Source organism: Cryptotermes secundus, unplaced genomic scaffold (genome assembly GCF_002891405.2).
Source record: "Cryptotermes secundus unplaced genomic scaffold, Csec_1.0 scaffold612, whole genome shotgun sequence".
In the NCBI taxonomy this organism is placed as follows: Eukaryota; Metazoa; Arthropoda; class Insecta; order Blattodea; family Kalotermitidae; genus Cryptotermes; species Cryptotermes secundus.
In genome coordinates this window covers 588,121-606,514 of record NW_019729902.1, presented here as the reverse complement: position 1 = coordinate 606,514, position 18,394 = coordinate 588,121, and the positions used below count along the sequence as shown (strand labels likewise).

At 44.8% G+C, this 18,394-nt stretch overlaps 1 protein-coding gene and 1 long non-coding RNA gene across 8 annotated transcripts in view; one reads left to right on the top strand and one right to left on the bottom strand.

The window, feature by feature from the left end:
* LOC111865775 overlaps window positions 1–3,493 on the top strand; it is a 186,164-nt gene extending 182,671 nt beyond the window's left edge. The window contains exon 4 of the long non-coding RNA XR_004513158.1: window positions 3,119–3,493. This is a non-coding gene — a long non-coding RNA (uncharacterized LOC111865775). The remainder of the gene's footprint in view (window positions 1–3,118) is intronic.
* The window catches only part of LOC111865773 (semaphorin-1A), a 566,056-nt gene that overhangs the window by 345,125 nt on the left and 202,537 nt on the right, over window positions 1–18,394 (bottom strand). The window lies entirely within an intron of this gene.

The following is an 18,394-nucleotide window of genomic DNA, read 5'->3' as shown; positions in this document are numbered from 1 at the left end:
CGGTCTTACGTAAACTGGCCTCTACTGTAGATCCGGATGGCTGAAAGTGGGATTGTCTTACAAGTTTTCGTGGAAGCCTTCCACACCCAATTTCAAAATCATTTTCGCAACCGTATATGGGATACCTGGAAAAATTTCATTTATGTCCTCATGTACACCAGACTTCACTGTGAATTAATGTGGCTGAAAGTCTGGGCTGCCCGATAACTTCTGATGGAAGTCACTGATGTTGAATTTCATAAGAATCTGTCCACCAGGTTTAAGGAAAACATGGTACGGTACGAAGAAAGCAGTCTTCTGGGATTTGGCACCGTGTATATGTGGTGTTAACCACCAGTCCCAGAAGACTGCTTTCTTCATAGTCACCGCCGTGAAAGCCTCAAATCTTACATGGTATGGTACATTTGTGACTTCATGTAAACCAGGCATTAGTATAGATCAATATGGCTAAAAATTAGAACCGCATGACATCTTCTGCTAGAAGATTTCCATGTCAACATTCCAGCAATTCTGCCTAACCATACAGACAGACAGACAGACAGACACAGATATGATTTCCATACAAGGCGTTCCTTTTTGCTTTGCCCAGAACGCCCACAAATTGCTTGTTACCGCTGCGGTTAGTCTTCGAGAATGCTCTCATTTTCTTTGCTTTAAAATAGGCACTAAGACCGCGATACACATAAAACAGAAATTCTACTAATTACTCTGTATAATTCTGTAACGTGAAGGACAGTAAGTTGCCAGGCGGGTAAAACACTCTCAGAATCACTGGCAATGGAGGGGGATGTTCGCTGTGTAGTTTAGCAAACCACGCCACACGTTCTGGTATATTAAAGTCTTTTAATACTTTTGTTATTTAAGTTAAAATTTATAAACCAAATAGGTTCGTGTCCCTTCTCTTATCGCGTTTCTTGATGGGGGCCGAGATTGTGCCGCCTGTCTTTCTTGAGAAGGAGGTTCTTTGATATCGTCCTGTGTTTGTTCGTGGTGTGCAACCGCTGTAGTTGTGAAAACTTTGGATTCTTTATATATTGTGCATTACAAGCACTGAATGTGTGTATATTTTAACATTCAGAACACCCATTGTAATAGTGTTTTCCAAAGAGTATCGATGTCCCTCTGATGATGGTCTATAGGGACCGAAACATGCAAGGGTGTTAAGAATTGAAGTAGTAAAAACTTCAACAGTCACACTGGACGGAGTTGTTTTATCTTTTATAATTTCCCTTGTACTTAATTTAGTACTGTACCATGAAGGCATACTGGGAAGTGGAGCTATACTCCACCACTCTTAACCTCGGCACCAGGAGATGAGTGGCCAGCTTCACGACTCCGCCGCCTTACCACCTATACTACAATTATAACGATAGAACACTGCTATGTGTTGGCCTGCGTCGAGGGAGGCGCCATGAAACCCAAGACAAGACAACTACAGTAACTTTTTAACGTAGCGCTGTATCCCAGCTCTTAGGTGAGTGCATAGGAAACGCATTAGGGCACCATCACCCCACGATACCATGCTTCGGTAGTATTACACGGTAAAAAAGTAAATAAACCTTTAGCAGCCGAAACACTATGGAGCTGGTGTCACTAAATCCCCAAATACGTGGGTATTACTGAGTAAAAAAGTCCCTGGCAATACGAGGGGATGATGACATGTCCTCATTCGGAACCGCGCAAGCGAAACTATGAAAAGAAGGAAATGTGTGCATTTTGCTTTCCATCACATTGCTAACAGCCCCTCATGCCTGCTTCGCAATCCAAACGACAAAACGGAGGCCTTCCTGCGGCGTCTGAGGATGGATCTCATGACTGTTTCATCTAAGTGCGGCTGCACACCAACTGCGTCAAGACAAACATCAGGACATGAGACAAAAGACGCAGTCTTGCTTCATTCCTGATTCCTCAGCATTATGACTGGGACCGGTGTGTGGCGGTTTTAATCTCGTTCGTTTCAACTGCACTCCTTTCTTTGCGTCATGTCTCAGACATCGTGCCTTGACTGTATAACACGTCTTGACGCATGCCAGTGTGCGGCCTACCTAAGGACACAGTACCGACGATCAGAGTTCGGAACCAGCATTCACGTAGCTCCTAGGTTATTCAAGGTTGCTACAGCGACTGGCTACGGGGAGATGACCAAGGTTCGGTTCCATGCCGGGGCAGCTAACAAGTCCAGGCCGATTCTGGGGAAGTGCACTGTCACTGTGACCACTGCCACAAGAAGCACTTAGCAGGCGGAGTTAGGATAAAGAAATTCTCATCTATCGTTGTGAGATCCGAGGGTCCACATTGTGGCCTTCTGGGTTATGAAAACATTGTGGTACGGTAAGGTTGTTACCAATGTGTCACATGAACATACTACCTCCATGTTCAAGGTAAAACCACCTGTCAGACTACATGGTGTAATAACACAGCTGGCCACAACATTATATCGTCATTAATTGGGATGATATGTTCCTCACTGTCCCGATATGTCCAGGTTACGTAACTCTGACACGGCCCACGTGTTCTTTCTCACTCAGCTGCGGGCCTGCGTCTCAGCAATGACAAAAGGTCGCTCAGCACGATTACTGCAAAGCTAACATCTCAAGATCAGCGAATCGCTTCTTGCAGTATTTAACGATGCTCTAGCAAGTTAAGAGCCTAGGCTGATTGTAGGCTAACTAAACAAACTACGGTAACTAACACTTCGAAGAGTTCTTATCTTCTGCGATATAACACCGTTGTAGTGCGTTGAAAGTCAACCGACGTTTCGGAGGAATATGTCGCCGCCATCTTCAGGGTCGAATAAGCCGAGAAAGCTATACTATGCTTGCTCAGTTTATTCGTCGACCCTGAAGATGAAGGCGATATTTTCCTCCGAAATGTCGGTTGACTTCCAAGGGAATACGCGAAGTTATATCCCAGAAGAGAGAACTTCAAATCCTACAACTAACATTGTGTTCTCAGAACCCAAATTTCAATACTGCTGATAACAAACCCAGCAAATGGAAATGCTCCTGAGCCAGTTCCATCCAGTTCCGATCCTCTGAACCCACTTCATCCCACCTCCTTGTGCCCTTCAAGGAGGTATTACAATCACAGCAATGTATGCGTTCTTTGTTTCCGACAGGCGAGCTACAAAGCTGGGAGCGTTACTGCGAGTTACTGCATTAACCTAACTCGTAGACTTACTTCATCGTTCATGAAGAAACAAGACGACAACCCGCGACACGGCTTAACCAGCACACACAGTCCAACTGCAAGAAACCGTATCTGCATCCACAAACACGAAAAAGAAACTACAATAAATATATCTATGCGAAGAACAAAACTTGTACTTGAAAAGGAGTTTGAATTCAACAAATTATAAAAAATTTAACAATTTTCAAAATTAACATTTTAACAAAGACGAATATGGTAACCAAAGTGGGGGGTGAGCAGGGAAGCCGACAGTGACGATGGCCGAAAGGCCGAAACATGTAGCAGACAATAAACGTATAATGTATGTATACACAAGTTCTACTGATGTAAATAAATAAATAAATAAATAACATGACACTACGATACAATATCCTTTATAGTTTGTAATATTTTCCTGAGCGCTTATTTTCAACAACGCTGTAATCAATGTTAAAGCTGAAAAGCTGACCCAATAACAGGCCGTGAAGGACCATACGGGTGTGAGAGATCGAGGCTCCCACGTCTAGAGAGTTGACTCATAGATAGCGGTAAGTTTGTCATCCATACACGCCGGCCGCCCTTTAACCCCAGGAAGATTCCTGCTACTTATTTATGTTAGAGGTTGAGTCGACCCCAGGGCCATAGTGCGGCTGGAAGGATTATGTCTACTGAAAAATCCAATGACTTCATCGGGATTCAATCCCACGACCTTCCGGCTTGTAGAATAGTGCCTCAACCAAGTACGTTACCGCGTGCACCCCGTTGTAATCAATGTTATAATCTGAAAGTAAGAGCTCCTTTTCACAAGCATACAAACCAAGCGGTAAAGCCGTTAACTGTGTGAAAAAAAAAGGTCCTCATTTTTGTATTGGATTTTATAAGGGGTGACACCCTGAATGTTACGCAGGTGCGTACAGTCATTGGCAGCGACTCGCCTCTGTAAACTCTCACACAGATTCAGCGTTTGTGTTTCGGAATGCTGAAGTGAAAACATTCCTTGATACCGGATAATATGAAGCAATACCAGGATACGCGATTGTTATTATTATTATTATTCTGGCTTTAGTCCGCAAGCGAACAATATCGTCCGAGCGACCGCCGCTTATCCGCGAAGTTCCAACTTCAGCGGATAGGGGGTGTCACGTGGTCAGCGCAACGAATCCCCCCACGGTCGTTAACGTCGGTTTTCTAGACCGGAGCCGCTATTTCCTTTAAATAGCTCCTCAATTATCCCCATGAGGCTGAATGAACCCCATTCCAGACCCACTACTTCTCAGAAAATCTGGTAGGGCCGGGAATTTAACCCGGAATCTCTGGATGTGTAGCCAGGAACTCTGACCACTATACAACAGAGGCGTTCTTTCCTTAATTTCATCATGAACATGGTCAATTTCTTATATGCCGTATAGGTGTATTTCGAAAATTATAAAAGCAAATTAACAGAGTAAATAATGCTGCGTTTTCCAGCAAGAAGAAGGTGCTATTCGTGCTGAACATTAGGGGGAGAACTATTGCCGGTCCACATGAGTTAGGGTTTGCATTATTTTCATGCAGGAAACAGCTGCCAGCTACACGGCACAGTGAGAGAAGCCAAGCGTAGAGAACGACATGGGTGCGTGTAGACCAGACGAGGGGTTATAAGACCTGCCTGCAAAACTCACTTCCATTAACGGAAGGGGGCTGGTTTTAAGTTCAATCACCTGCCCGTGCCATCTGCTGGAAAACTTCTTGAAAGCAAAGAGATCCAAACGTACCTCTAAGGCTCTCCAGTTAAGTCAACAATTACTTGAAGACAAAATCAATTTAACTTCGTAAATATATAACTTACCGACTATTGCACCAACACGCATCTGACGACAGATGTCTCACCACAGAAGAGAAAGGGATAATGAAATGTTTTACGAAGGCCTTATACAGGACGCATACGTTCGTTCAAGTATTCAATCTACATAATGTATCTCTTTTTTCCTTAGGAGCTACAGCCCCAATTTTTTTTTATTTTTTTTTTGGGAGGGGGCTCGGTCTACCTCCATTAAACTCTCCGTTTCACTTCGGTTTACTAGATCTTAAGACATTCGGTAGGACTCCTTGGGCGGGTGATCAGCTCCACTTGTAGAGAAATACAGAAAAACGCGCGCGCACACACAAACACTAAACATCCATGCCTTGTGTGGGATCCGAAACCATGATCCCGGCTTCCGAGCTAGCGAAGACAGTGCATGCCTTAGACCGCTCGGCTACCGTGACCGGAACATAATGTTTCCAGTGGGAAATACACGATACTTAGTGATCCGCCCTTCTACACAATTTCCACCAAAACAGGATTTCACTACACAGAAACCTCAGACATCCGCGTCATCGTCGGTACGATACTGACATCAGTGACACGTAAGGCAGGTAGCGTTTAATACGTAATATCAGGGGTAGCTGTGGTTATGGTATCTGTGTACACAACATTTCATATGCCTCCCTCCGCGGCTCCGTTACGTTATCGCCGTGAAAACGACAGGTCAGTGTACATTTCGAACGACCATTACATTGTGTCGCTGTCAACATAAGGGCTGCAGTAAGAAAGCTGAATATGTTAGTTAGCCGTTAGTGCCGGCTCCTATCTCAGAAACACTTAGGACTAAGTTGTCCCTGGCTGTCTTCGCTCTCTCGGAAGCCGGGATCGTGGGTTCGAATCTCACTCAGGGCATGGATGTTTGTGTGCGTTTTTCTGTGTTTGTGTACAGGTAGAGGCCTTGCGACGAGCTGATCACCCGCCCAAGGAGTCCTACCGAATGTGTAAGATCTAGAAAAACCGAAGTGAACGGAGTTCATGGAGGTAGGACTAGGCCCACTAGGGCTCTAGTGCCAAGGAGGGGGGGGGGAAGTCCCTATGCTTAACTAATTAAGTACTACGTCAAGAAGGCGTATGGGGAGTGCATGTACAGATCCACAATATCTTGACCTCGGCACTAGCTGGAGGCTGGAGGTGAGTGCTCAGTTTCACGCCCAGGCCTTTTTAGCCTCGGGGGAAGAGCCTCCGGTACCCACTGGATAGGGAATTGGAGGTTGGGTGGACCCGAGAGGCGGTCTGGACGACTTGGAGAAGAAAAAATTCTTGGCACTACCGGGAATAGAACTCGACCCCTTGACCACCCAGCCCGTAGCCAGTCGCTATACCGACACTGCTAAGCTGAAATTAGATGCTAAAGAAATTAAAATGCAAAGGAGACTGTTTGTGTCAGGATGTTCATTACAAAAGTTTCGAAAATCATTGCTCAAAATTTTCGACAGGGAACATACATACAGATGTGTTGGTAATATAAGCTGGCTTACATCATAAAATCAGTAAAATAAGCTAATAGCGTTTCTTTCTGAAATGTGCTCAATGAGAGATACTTCCAAAACTGTGCCATCGGCTAACAGTTCATAAGAGAAGAAAGGATTAATACATTTCATATAATTTAAATACTTATGTAACTGCGAAGAAATACAGACGGTATATTAATACCAATACTTTCACTGTCTCACGACTGCTTTTCCAATTATTACAAACCGTATGCGAGAAAGAAAAACAGCGAGACAAATATAGTGTCAATAGTTCTTCCCCTGTGTAACGTAGGCCTGCAATACAGGCGACTCAAGCAGCTAATGAGAATTTAAAAGCCTTCGAGCAAATAAGCACTTACTCGTTTCATTAAGTTTATCATGGCAGTACTGGACCAACGAGAACCAGGCAAGCAAAGAGGTTCGCCATCTCTAACACAAAAGACTGGATGAGTCCCAATGGCGGTGAAGAGAAAAATCCTCAGCTTACTGGGAATTTGCCCAGATCTCATGTTAATAATCTGACTCTCCAAATAAACTCCGTGGTTTTAGTCCACATGCGAACTATACCGACCGAGCGACCGCCGTTTGTCAGCGAAGTTAGTGCCAACTTTAGCGGATAGAGGGTGTCGCGTGGTCTGCGCAACGAATCCCCACGGCAGTTCATTTCGTATTTCTAGACCGGAGCCGGTCTCAATTATCCTCACGAGGCTGAGTGGATCCCGTTCCAGAAAAACTACTTCTCAGAAAATCTGGTAGCGCTGGGAATTGAACCCGGACCTCTGGATCTGCAGCCAGGAACTTTGACCACCAGGCCACAGACGCGGTAAATCTGACTCTCCAACTTACTGAATTCACGTTTTGAAATTCTGTACTAATAACGTCTTGTTAAGGTGGCTGTGAATTAAAGCCCGCATTTCTGTTAAGAGACTGAAGAAAAATCTCTAGCTGTACCTCGGTAGCATATCCATCAACACACACAAAATGAGAGCAATACAGTGTGCTAATTGCATGCTTGAACGCCGAAGGAACTCTCTCTCCACTTACAGACATTCTCTGCACAGAAACAACCTACTCTGAATCCAATATGTACAGCGATTACTGAAGTCTAATTTTCTTTGCTGCCTGCAAATGACTTCAATTTAAAGTCAGATCCGTAGTCGGGAAGAGACAGGGCGACCATCCGACTAATCGATACACATGCTAACAAGCCGGCCCTAGGGAAATCCAAGAGCGTGCTACACGCAACCGGCGGTGTATTAAATAATTTTCATATATTTTCTCAGGCCATGACAGCTTCTACCCAACATCCACGCGAGACATTTTCCAAAGTGATCTGCGCTTCCGCCATTCGCCTGTCAGTTGAAATCGGTACGTCACACATCCAAACCAACCTCCTTCCTGTTTATACATATACATTCTGAGTTTCGGAATAATTCTTAAGAATACACTCTAAAGCAGTCTTTCCATCCGTATTTCCCTCCTCCTGGGCCTCTGTTCGCTTTCTAATAATACACAATGAGATACCTACCACGCAGCCGCCCTCCAGAGTTTCACAGGTTCTCGTGGGAAGCCAGAACCGCCTGTCGCACTGTTCAGTGCGGTATCAGAACTTCTAATGAGAAATTACAGAAGTAAAGTAAAGTAAAGTAAAGTAAAGGTATCCCTGTAACAGCCGTGGAGGCCCATAGGGTTGTGAGATGTTGAGGTTCCCACATTTTCTAGACAATCGGCTCAAAGATCGCGGCAAGTTAGAGGCTGAGTCCACCCCAGGGCCATGGTGTGGATGGAAGGATTACGTAAATTGGAAAAATCCACCTCATCGGGATTCGATCCCGCGGCCTTCCGGTTTGTAGCATAGTGCCTCAACCAAATTCGTTACGGCGAGCCCTTAAATGCATTTTAATGAGCAGCAGAGTCTTCTGAAGGTATCAAAACGTCATTCGTAAGTCCTGGTATGTCATCAGTGACATCACGATTACGTCAAACTGCATATCTGTACGTGTAAGTGGCCATTCGACATTTATGTGCCGTACAAAGCATATTAAGCTTACAAAGAAGAGCAAGAACAAGAACATTAGAGACCCGTCTAGAAGAGTAAACAAATTTAAGATGGGCTACCAGCCTAGAAGTAACTTAGTGAGGATGAGAAGGGTCATTAGGGTCAGTGATGTTATGTAGATAGAAATACATACAGCTGAACCGTTGGTACCTGATCCTAGTTCTTGCGAAGTTCAAATTGCTAATGAAAAGTTGAAAAGGTAAAAATCGCCAGGTAGTGATCAAGTTCCGGCAGAACTTCTTCAGGCAGGAAGTGAAATATTACGGTCTGAGATGCATAAACTCATTAACTCTATCTGGAATAAAGAAAAATTGCCTGATCAGTGGAAGGAGCCTATTATTGTACCAGTTCACAAGAAGGGTGATAAAACTGAATGTAGTAATTATTGGGGGATATCACTGCTATCAACTTCATACAAAATTATGTCCAATATTCTTCTCTCAAGGTTAAGTCCGTACACACACGGAGCTGAGCCCTTTTTTGAGAAGCCAATTATGCAGCTACTCAGGAACTTCCCAGCATTTTATGGAACCCGAACGTTCATTACTGTGATCACAAGAGCACGCCACAGGTCCCTCAGGTTCGGAGATAGGGACTAGCTATACCGACTTGGCTCAACTGACTAAGTTTTATCTGCAGACGGAGACCGGATACTGTCTCCGTCTTCAGGTAAACGTTGTGCTTTGACAAATAAACAGCACGCTTTTTAGATAAAGACAAGACGATGGTTAAAGTCCAAAAATATTGTACCAAAATTCTGGGATGTGAAGTTTTCTGTATTTATTTGCCAGACGAAATAAACCCCAATTTCACTGTCTGCGACCCATACTTCGCCAAAGATAGCAGTATGGTAGCTACATTCGCAACGCTTTTATAAAGTTGAAGCTCTTTCAAGGCGCGTCTAGGAGCGAATTAGTAACTCTTTTCATTCCTAAATTTTTCTCAAAAAGAGAACGAAATGGGGAGAGTGAAGAAGGCATGAAAGAAATAGGAACCGTTCCAAATGGCTTACAAAAGAACGGAGCGCATACGTAGCATTCCAGGAAACGTGACATGTCTATCGACTCTGAGATTACGGGCCGCCCACCCTGCGGGATCTATTTATCTTCTCTGAATTGTTAAAGGTTTTATGGAATAATGCAAGATCCACCCGCTAGGTAGGACAACCATTGTTCGCAGCACGCACCTACGCGGTCATACTGACGATTGACTATCGACTATTGCTTTCAAAGCAAACGTGCTGCAACATAACAAAGTTAAGGGGGAAATGATTTAAATCTACAGCCCGCTTCCAAAAAGGCTCGACAAAGGTCACACGACCGGCAGGGAAATGTCAGCAGCTAAACTAGTGATCAGCCGGGCACGGAAGCCGAGCTGTCTTCGCTCGCTCGCAAGCCGAGATCGTGGGTTCGAATCCCACAAGGCACGGATGTTTGGTATGTGTGTGTGTTGTCCTGTGTTTAGGTAGAGCCCTTGCGGCGAGCTGATCACTCGTCCAAGGAGTCTTACGATCTGTAAAAATGATCATGAAAATGAGAAATGAATTTTGAAGCTGGCCAAGAGATTTACTGACCCACCTCACAGTTATGTGACCAAACCTGCTTCTCATGGGAATAATATAACCCTATCATATTCCGAAAGCAGAATCATATGTGACGTAACACCCACAAATGTGACTCCTGTACTGAAAAATCGTAAAGGCGGGCTCTGTCTATGTAGACAATACTTTGACATTCTTTCTGCCACAATAATGAATATAAGCTTTACATCAAAAAGAAGATGAAGGATGAGGAGAAGAACTGGCAGAGGAGACAAGAATAGGAAAAGAAAGAGAATAACTGAGTATGGAGAAAGACGAAGAAAAACAGAATATAAGTTGAACCTGGGGTTCTCAGAGCGGTGACTGAGAGGAGCACGAATTTCGGACTTGTAAAGATGTGTAGTTCATAAAAAGCCCAAGGCTTCAGAGAAACACATCGCCTACATGTTCAGAGCAAATGTTTACGCCAAACAAGAACCCAGCAAGAAGTACGTGCTTGCCAGTTGCTTACCTAGCGGTAAGTTCCTCCGAAACGTCGGATTTTTATTTAACTACACAGTGTTATAACCCAGAAGACCTTACTCGTCAGTGCATAATAAATTTAACATTTCAGCGTCTGATCCACGCTGCTGTTCAGAAAACAGTCACTCGCTAAAAGCACATCCTGAATGTTTTACCTTTATCCTGTCACTTGTTAAATGCACTTCTCCTATGCGATATGCCTTCTTTATCACGTCGAAGTCTTCTGACTTCTGCTCAGGCTGACGGTGTAAACAATGCCTGTGTCTGCGAGGTGATTGAGGTTAGATCTTTCTAAGGACCCCCCCCCCACACCTGACATGAGGACGGAAACGGATTTAGTTTCCGAAACGTCCTGTTTTCTATTTTCTAGAATATCTGACAATTGAAAAAGTCCAAAATACCTTGTAATTCTGAAAAATAGTTGTCCTAATCTCATTTTGCGTGTATAAGTCAGTGTTGGACAAGGGTTTACTGTATTCTCCGAAAGTCCCCCAGCAAAGCCCACGAGGTAAGACACGGTAGGACATGTTTCTTCTGATCAGAAACAACAAATGTATCCCAAGCAGAATGGTCAGGACTCCTTCCAAGACACAGCATGGAGAGGGTTGCAATTCGGCAGGATGTCTCTCTTTGCACTGCTCAGGGCCTGGAGGAACAAAGCGCGAACAGTGTACATCTAGCCTGTAACTCTTACATTGATCGCTGGCCCCTTTCCATTTCCTACCTCTGTACAGTGGTATGATAAATTTTATGCAGCACTATTACACTTAATGCCTACACTACTTATTAAATACGGTGGGGCTGATCAAAGAATAAGACAGCCACAGTAGGTATGAAAACACTTGTGCAGAAAAATGAGGAGATAGGCGTACTTGCACGGATATTATTAAAATGAATCTTACAGAAATGGGATGCAGATGGAAACGTGGCGGTAATGAGCGTTGGGGATTCACAAAAGGTGAAGAATTTCCAGGCCAGCTCAGAGAAAATTCGTTTCTCAAGGACTCCACTCCAAGCAGTAAGTTCGTTTCGGTGTAAAACTTCAAGATATTACTTGTTAAAACTTTGCTGAAGTATCTCTACCGTTTTCACTATTGTTGGGACTAAATAAACTTGCGCCGGTCACGGTAGCCGAGCGGTCTAAGGCATGTACTTTCTTCGCTCGCTTGGAAACCGGGATCGTGGGTTCGAATCCACTCAGGGCATGGATGTTTAGTTTGTGTGTGTGCGTTTTTCTGTGTTTGTGTACAGGTAGAGGCCTTGCGACGAGCTGATCACCCGCCCAAGGAGTCCTACCGAATGTGTAATATCTAGAAAAACCGAAGTGAACGGAGAAGTTCATGGAGGTAGGCCTAGGCCCACTGGGGCTGTAGTGCCAAGGACAAAAATAAACTTGCTGCCCGACTGACGCTGCCTTACTCTTCGACCATGAAGATGGTGGGGTCATGTTTTTCTGACACTTCAGCTGACATTCACGGAAATACACACAGGTATTATCCAACACGGCAGAATTCTTCAACGTTTTTAAAATTTAAACATGTTCGTGAATAATTAATGCGATACAAATGTATCGCGAGGGTTACAATTACATACTTAATGGAACTTGGGGCACGCCGTAGCGTAGTTGATTGAGGCACTATGCTACAAGCTGGAAGGTCGCGGGTTTAGCTAATCCTTCCAGCCGCACTATGGCCGTGTGGTCAACTCAGCCTCTATGAACATCAGAAATCTTCCTGGGGTGTAAAGGATGGCCGGAGCGTAAGGTTATCCTCACCACCATCTGTGAGTTGACTGTCTAGAGAAAATGCGGGAACCTCGACGTCTCACAACCAGGCGTTCACGGTCTGGCATTACCTTTTTCTTTTTTTGTTTACTTTTTACTTAATGAAACTCTCAACATCATACATGGACTTCGAAGACGACGATGACAACAGAGCCAAGGTCTGGGCATTCAAGTCCGCCTCGCCTCTATTGAACAGATTGATCCGCTTCCAATATCATACCTGTCAAACCTTTTTTTCGTCTGATGTTGAAGCCGGGGTCGCCAGTTCAAACAACATAACTGGACCGGAAGTAAGTACGAGTTTGACAGGCCTGCCTTACGGAGACATCAGAACTGCAAGCCACTGACAAGCGACTTCTCGGAAGCTACACTCTGTTTTCATTTCGGGGGCTATGACTGACGTTACAAAAGAGACCATTTTACCCCCCCCCCCAAGCTATATAAATCTTATCCGTCTCAACAAGAACACTTTTGTAGAGTGAAATATCTACTTACAAAACAAAACTCAGGGGTGTTCGAACTGTCGGATTAAAGTTTCGTAGTTTTACGGGCAGAAACTGCAACTTTATTTTTTGCGCGATGTATGAACTACCAATTCACCTACTCGGCCTTTTATTTTTATTACCATTATTATTATTATTACTATTATTAATTCTCATTTTAATGGGTACATTGCTAGAAACATAAGGACTTACACGTCAAGCACACACAAGTTGAAGTTATCAAAATTGTTGGGCTGCGCCATAGCTCAAGCGGTTAGGCGCTGGCTTCCCACCGCGACAGCCCGGGTTCGATCCCGGGGCTGGTCAAGTGGGATTTGTGGTGGACAAAGTGGCGCTGGGGCAGGTTTTCTCCGAGTACTTCGGTTTCCCCTGCCAATCTTCATTACACCAACCGCTGCACAATCACCCTCACCTATCATCTGGGGCTGGTACAATAGGCCAGAAGTGGCCGCAGTACAAGGGACTTAGTCCCACCCCACTAGTAATAAAAAAACTACCAAACTTATTATTCGTCAGAAATGCATTAACTTCAGTCTTCACGGCTGCATTCAAACCTCTGTACCCATCTCGAGTTTACTGGAACTGCAAAAGACATTAATTATACAGCTTCCTCCATCCCTTCAAGTACTATAATTCCCAATCAACGCCCCATGAGTAGGAGCCGCGATAGCGCAGTCGGTATGGCGACTAGCTAAGGCTGGACAACCAAGGGGTCGGCGTTCGAGTCCCGGTGGGGGCAAAAATTTTCCCTTCTCCTTGTCGTTCAGACCGGCTCTGGAGTCCACCCAGCCTCCTATCCAATGGGTACCGGTGCTCTTTCCCCGGGGTAAGGCGGCCGGGGCTTGGAAGTTGACCACTCACCTCCAACCAGTGCCGAGGTCAAGAAGACTCCTCCATATGCCTTCATGGTGTGGTGCTTAATTAATTAAGCGCAGGAACAACTTTACCTTTCTACTCCTCATGAGATGTTAACAGCATCTCTAAATGCCAACACCGCCTTCAACTCGTGCCACCGTGCACGAACGAAAGGAAATAAGAGGCAATGCGCCTGAGTGTGAGCAGCGCAGCGATGCGGCGGACTACGAAGATGCTGTTGACCCGACTTCAACCTGGCACAAAATGGAGATGAAGCTAAACAACCTAGTCGCTTTACCCTGGGTACAGAGCATGCGTCAGGAGGATATTTATATCTGTACGTCATAACGTTCCCGCGCCCTAGTAGTTTTCACGTTGCACAGGTGGGAAACTGTTCCATCTGGGAGATAATGGCGTAACTTAATTCATAGTTCTAAGGGAAAACGAAGAGATGCAGGAAGGGTGCGAAGGATTATAAAATAAAGCATGAAAGAGAGAGAAGGACGAATACAAGGAAGAAAAAATTCTCTGTTGAATTTGAACCGTCTTCTCCACATGATGTTAGTATCAATGTTGGAAGAGATAAGAAATCTGTAAAAGCAAGCGGCACGGAAAGTCGGCCGGACGTCNACGAGTGGGGGGGGGGGAGATGTCTCGACCCCTGCCAGTGACACACGTGGTGGGCGGATCAACAATTACTCACTTTATTCCCGTAGGTTTCAAAGCTGAAACAAGACCGTAACGAGAAGCACAACGCCAGTTGCTATTTCTGGACAAAACCGGAGACTAGCTCCTTCTACGCCATGTTCTTTTGTCTCAGAGACTATCGCTTCCTCGAAGTGAAGGGCACACACCATAGCACCATGGAAGCCGATTGATTAAATGAAGATTGTATTTGATTCACGATTACACTGGGACAATACATTCCGAGAACTGCTGCTCAAAGTTATCATAATCCTGTCTGCTTTAAAGACACTGCATGAAACAATCTCCAGTTATTATGTGTGCGTTTTAAGAATGTGGATAAAACTTCATAACGAGGAGCTTCATAACTTGTACTCTTCTCCAAGTATAATTAGAATGACTAAGTCAGGGACGGGTGAGGTGGGCAGGGCACGTAGCACGAATGGGGGAGACGAGGAAGGCATATAGGATATTGGTTGGGAAGGCCGGAAGGAAAGAGACCACTGGGAAGACCAAGACGTAGGTAGGTGTACAATATTAAAATGGATCTTGAAGAGACAGGATGCGATGGTATGGACTGGATTGATCTGGCTCAGGATAGGGACCAGTGGAGGGCTCTTGTGAACAAGGTAATGAACCTTCGGGTTCCATAAAATGCTGGGAAATTCTTGAGTAGCTGTAGAATTCGTGGCTCCTCGAGAACGGTTCACCTCCATAAGCAAGTAAGTAAGTAAGTATATAACATATATGAAGTTTATAGAAGTCGCTGAATAGCCCAATAATCAGTCGGTCATTCGCATGATGAATGTAATACTGTACTGAGCAGTGACTTTCCACCTCTCTGACATGTGTTTCCATTCCATTTCATACAAAGCTTCAGTTTCCAACTTATTTGCGAGAAGCTATGGTGGGGTGGTTTTTTTCAAATTCCTCAGTGCGCCAATAACCACTGAGAATGATTATAATTAAATAACAGTATACTTTCGTTAATTATATAACTCCGTGGCCTGTAGTCCGCAAGCAAACTATATCGACCGAGCGACTGACGCTTGTCGGCGAACTTAGTGCCAACTTTAGCGGATAAAGGTCGCGTGGTCAGCGCAACGAATCCCCACGGCCTTTAATCTCGGTTTTCTAGACCGGAGCCGCTATTTCTTTGAAATATCTCCTCTATTATCCTCACGAGACTGAGTGGACCCCGTTCCAGACCCACTATTTCTTAAAAAATGTGGTAGCGCCGGGAATCGAAACCCGGGACATCTGGATCTGTAGCCAGGAACTCTTACCACTAGACCACAGAGGAGTTATATTATCTAACAAAACAGAAAATGAAAATGAGCGAGATATAATAGGCTCCGATTCTAGATCGCAAGTCGCATACAACGCGTGCTTTTCCGTGACTACGAGTACTTGACGTGTCCGTGTGGGGGTTAATTGCTCCGAACTGCGTCGAGTCTCTGCGTTAACCCGTGTGCCGACTGGATCTCTGCCAAATCACCTCAGAACCAGCGTCCTGCACCTGGCAAGGGAACGAGGATACTCCAGTAATTCGGAGATCGGGTTCAACCACCGTTAAGTCCCCTACGGCCAATCCATAAGACCACATCAAAACGCGGAATTATACGAGTTCCTTTGTCGCTTAAACGTGAATGAGGGGTGGGGTGGGGGGTGGAATTCATTCCTGTTAGAAGAAAGTAAAACGCAGCCTTACTATGAAATATGGAAACACATTTTATAAGACGCGTTCTTGGCAATTTTTTAATTCTTCTCTGGCCTTTAATATTCATTTCTGACACTAAAATCCATTACTGCAACGTGCATACTAATTCACCGTCACGAAGTCATGATCACATTACAATACGACACTGCTGAGAGTCTGTAACATTCTTCACTGCTTCATTAAAAATTCCTCATATCGAAAACTGGGGAGCCAGGAGGGAGAAGAATGACAGAGGAACTGCAGTTCGATTACCGTCAAGGGTAGGAGACTTGCCCTTAATGCCCAAATCGGCTCTGGGCTCCATTCAGACTCCAACCCAGTGGGTGCCTACAGGGACGTAAAGATGATTACTGCCTCAATCTAGTATAGAGGTTGAGAATGCGTGGAACTACGCTCCCACTTACCCATACACCTTCCGGTGTGGAGCTTAATTTAACCCAAGGATGTTACTGTTAAAAAGTAAAGGTATCCTTGTAACGGGCCATGAAGGCCCATAGGGTTGTGAGATGTTGAGGTTCCACATTTTCTAAACAATCGGCTCATAGATGGCGGCAAAGGTTGTCAGCCCTACGCGCCGGCCGCCCTTTACCCCCAAGACTATTCTAAGAATATTCCTGGTACGGACGTTACTGTTAACGTGTAGAAAAAATAAATAAACGTTACAGATTTTAATGAGGCACATATATGGCACTTGCCTATCTTGATCACCCATTTTTAAGAAAACAGACAAAGACCGATATGAACTGATGTACGTGAGTAGTACACTTGGCCGATGAAAACCAACATTAAAGTGACACCATAAAACTGAGTTACAGGGCCTTACCAAATACCGAGTTTCGTCGAAATCTATCGAGTAGTTTTGAACATGAAACATGCTAGTGGACGGATTGAGCGCTATGATCTCCCCATTATACGTTCACTTATTGAACTTCGTGCAAATAAAAGTAAAATGAATCAGTCCTGCAAGAACACACGTCGCATGTCTGTTACCGGTTGCCGGTTGTACTCGGTTCAAGGTGGTTCACAAAATAATCCCTATTTATTCCAACAAGCAAATTCGTCTCATAAACAAACTTGGTGGGCGAAATACTGGGCACCTGACCATGAAAACAAGTGATATATATGTCACTATCGCCCTTTATGGAGTTACGATATAGAACGGTAAGCCAACTCACGTAGGAACGTCAGATATAAACTACGGCTTAATATTATATACATCTGCATATTTTGCGTTTTCACTTCTTCAAACGTTTCTTACTGTCATGTCTTAGTCTTGCTATTCTAAATGTCCAATCCCAGGGCTTTGCAAACGTTGCCAAACTTAGAGACTGGATTCACCAGCCGCGTACCACGAGTCATGAGGTGGGAACGTTACCTCTAGACTACGGAGGCCGCTTTAACTGATAATTTACTTTCAATTATACCCTTCTTTACCAACTGATTATTCGATTAATGGTGAACAGTAATCTCGGGACCATATCTCAGAACCTATTGACGTGTACAAAACATAAGCCAACAATTTAGGCCAGCTTAAGTTGGAACAATTTATAGAAACATACAGGACTTCATGACCCTGTAACAGGCCGTGGGGGCCCATGGGTTTGTGAGACGTCGAGGATCACACATTTCCTTCACAATCGGCCAACAGATGGCCGTGAAGTTGTCAGCCTTATGAACCGGCCGCCCTTTGCCCCCAGGAAGATTCCTGGTACTCATTTCTGTTAGAGGCTGAGTCGACCCCACGGCAATTGTGCGGCTGGAAGGATTAGGGAAATTAAAAAAAAAAAAATCCGATTACATCGGGATTCGAACCCGCAGCCTTCCGGCTTGTAACATAGTGCCTCCACCAACTACGCAACCGGCAGGACGATGTAGTCGGTATAGCGAGGGGCTACGGGCTGGAAGACCGAGGGGTCGGAGTTCCAAGTCCCGATAGGGTCAAGAATTTTCTCCATGTCGTCCACACCGGCTCTGGGGTCCACTAAACCTTCTATCTAATGGGTACAGAGGGCTGTTTCCCAGGGAGTAAAGAGGCCGGGGCGTGAATATGATCACTCACCTCCAACTAGTGCCAAGAAAATGTGAATCTATACTTCCACTCCCCCATCGCCTCCATGGAGTTGTGCTTAATTGGTTACGCAGGGACAGCGTTACCTTACAGGACTTCATATCTGAAATGATACACACCACTGGCAGAACCACTTATAACATATGAGAGTGTGAAGTGGGCACTGGTTGCAAA